Genomic DNA, 3,460 nt, shown 5'->3' on the forward strand with positions numbered 1-3,460 from the left:
TGATTATTTTATTTCCGTATCGCCAACATATTCTGCAGCACTTTACAATTAAGCGGGAACACAAATAGACAAGAAATACATGACCGTGTAACAGATAGTTCGACAGTTACAAGCTTACAATCTATAAGGAAAAGGGGGAACACAATAGGTAAAACAATGCTCATCATATATGGTCCAGCCATCATTATAATAATGATTCAGTCACCAACCAGTATCTAAGTACAGTCACCAAGTGCTTTTGGACCGATTCTAAAGAAAATTTACAAAAGCAGAACAGGGGAGAATTAGATTACTCATGTGAGGTGTTAGGCCTGTCTAAAGAGATGTTTAAAGAGAATTATTTAAAATGTGGGGGCTAGTTATTAATTGGATTGTTTGGGGTAGTGCATTCCAGAAAACTGGCGCAGCACAAGAGAAGTCTTGGAGACAGAAGTGGGAGGTTTGAGTTATGGAGGAAGTTAGTCTTGGATCAGCTACAGAATGGAACGTATGTGTAGGGTGATGGACAGAGATGAGGGAGTAGATATATGGTGCTGCAGAACTGTGGAGAGCTTTGTGGATGAAAGAGATAAATTTCTATTGAACACTGTAGCTGAGGTGTAACCAGTTCAATGACTGGCAGTGAGTAGAGGCATAGGTGTAGTGGTTAGAAATAACTATGTCCCTAACTGATCAGTAGAAAGTTGGAGTAGTCCAGTCAAGAATAAATAAGAGTGCCAGTAAGAGATTTTGTAGTTTCAAATGTGAGAAATGGTCAGATTCTGGAGATATTTCTAAGGTACAGATAACATGAAAGATTGAGTTATTGGATATAGAGAATAATGGAAAGTTCTGTGCCAAAAATCACCCCAAGACAGCGGGTGTGTTGCTTGAGAGTTATGGATGAACCTCAGTGAACTGCTATGTAGGGCACAGGTAAGTTGGTAGAGGGGGGAAACACAAGAAGTTCGAAATTCAGGTATGGAGAGATTCGAATTCAGGTATCATGTTAGAGACAAATGACAGAAAATCCCTGGTATTTAGTACTAAGTTTGGGGTGATGTCAGGAGACAATGTGTATAATTGCTGGGTGAGAACTCAGGTGACCGGCACAGCTGCAATATTCCAGGATTTCAACACAGTACCAACTCAAGAGACGCTGGTGCCACATCACACGGTGAAGACATAAGTAAATGTCCAAATCCACTGAGCGAAGAAAGGATTGGCACTCATCATCCCATCAAATGGTTCACATTCAAACACAGGCAGGAGAGCTTCTGGTGGAGACGCACTGGACAACGACTGTTTCACGCCGGTATGTGCTGTTACGGGTCCAGTTCGTCTCCACCAAAAGCTCTCCTGCCTCTGTTTGATTGTGAACCGTAATAAAGGACATTTGATGGGACGGTGAGTGCCAATCCTTTCTTGAATGTGTGTAATTGGGTGTCATCAGAATATACAGTTGATGGTACTGGACTGGAAACCAAGTCTGCTGATGGAGTAGAAAATTAGAAAATGATGCTATAGATTTTCACAGCTGACACCTCTGGCAGCGACTTTCTCTTCTTTCCCCAAGTAAAATAAAAAATGAATGGTCGGCAGAACCAAGTGCTCATATGTGTGGAGGAGTCCGGAGACATCGATGGTTGCCGAATGAACACTCGGCCAAAGGCGGCCTCATGTATGTGTAGCTTTATATACTATTACTATACATTCTGAACACAACAGGTGCTGCTGTGATCTCGAATAGCAGCTTGTTCCTGATGCCTTTAATAGTGTAACACTCTTTGGAATCCACGGAGGATCATTATGTGAATAATAATTTATTATAGTGCAGAATATTAGTTCCTTATGTCTAATGGCTGGTCTCATCGATATATATATATATATATATATTTTATTTTTTTTATTACATGCAACATGGTATTTAAAGTGTGTGATGTAGAGATGCTGCCTCACTTTTTTCACTTGCAATTCATAAGTTGCTTTAAATTCTTCCCTGCTCAGAACACACAGGACTCTCTTGCCCCTTTTCTGGAAAACACAATGGATTCTCTCGTACCCTCCTGCATAGTTCTCAGTTCCATCTTTACCTCCAGAACTGGCACCGTCTTTTAGACGGTTTGGATATTCACTATACAGAATGTGAAGCTTTGCATTTCCCCACACCCTCCTGCACATCCGATCTTCTTTCCTCCTGTATGCACCAACCTTGAATGATACGCTCAGGATTGACTGTTGTCTCTTCAGGGTTCTTGGACAAAAGGACGTGTTTAAGTCTATCCTTCTAACAACCCCTCTGTTACCAAATTGATAATATCTAGATGATCAATATGGAGGTCAGCATCCTGTAATATTGAGCCCACACTGCACAGTTTAGGCGCCAAGTGCAATGCAAGGACTGGAGCTGGAGATCCTTCGGCTCTAAAGATAATTCCGCCCAACCCACATTCGGGACAGGTAATTTATAGCTAGAGACTAGACTTTTGCTCCAACCTGAATAATGTGCATTTATAGTACAGTATGTGTTCACACAGTAATATTTCCACATTACATAGGGACAAAGGTAGAAAAAGACACAGGTCCATCAAGTAAGGATTTTATGTGACGGACATGAATTTTCCAGAATAAAAAAATCAACATTGGCAAAACCAGATTGAGTAAGTTTTTGTAAGGATCGGTCACAAAATATTTTCTTTCTTAATGAGTTGTCCAAAATTAAAAAACCATGTCTTTGCCGCAGCCTGTTCACCGATCATGTGCATTACTGCAACTCCACTCTATTCATTTCTAGGGGTGCCTTTACACTGAACTCATTGGTGAAAAATAGTTTCTCCATCACCCAATCTTAGCTGCCGATTCCAGTCTGTTAATGTCCCTATGACAGCACGTGACAGCTGCAAACAATCATTGGTCAGAGGGATGATGCCGATGTAGACGACACAAGTTCGCTGAGCTCAGTGTTTGGCTGTAGGAATCATGTTTTTGATATGACGTCACCGCTGTCACCATATCGGCATAGATCGCAGCTAGCAATGGGAAGAAGGGTTGAGTACTGCTGGCTTTGTTATTTTTAAGTACAGGAAAAATGCAGAGTAAAAACAGGAAAAATGCAGAGTAAAAACAGAAAAAATAAAATGAACAACCCCTTTTAGTTGATGCAGAAGAATGAGCGGTCAACCGAAACTTCTAAATATTTTCTAAGCAAGCGACTGACATTGTATGAGTGTAAACAGGTTGTTTTTTTTCGACGCAACAGCGCAGACAATGAGGAGACAGTGGAACTTAACCAACATTATTTATTTCACTAGCACAAAAGGGAAATCTATCTATAAGCATATATAAAACAGGTAAGCACTATGTGGTGAATTACAGTAGCAGGGTCAATACCGTATATTATGACACAGCATGCGACTAAATACAGTACAATACCATGCAACGTTCTGTTACATACACTGTTCTTGTTATCTAGCAGATAAAC

Source organism: Ranitomeya imitator, chromosome 2, assembly GCF_032444005.1.
Source record: "Ranitomeya imitator isolate aRanImi1 chromosome 2, aRanImi1.pri, whole genome shotgun sequence".
Taxonomy (NCBI): domain Eukaryota; kingdom Metazoa; phylum Chordata; class Amphibia; order Anura; family Dendrobatidae; genus Ranitomeya; species Ranitomeya imitator.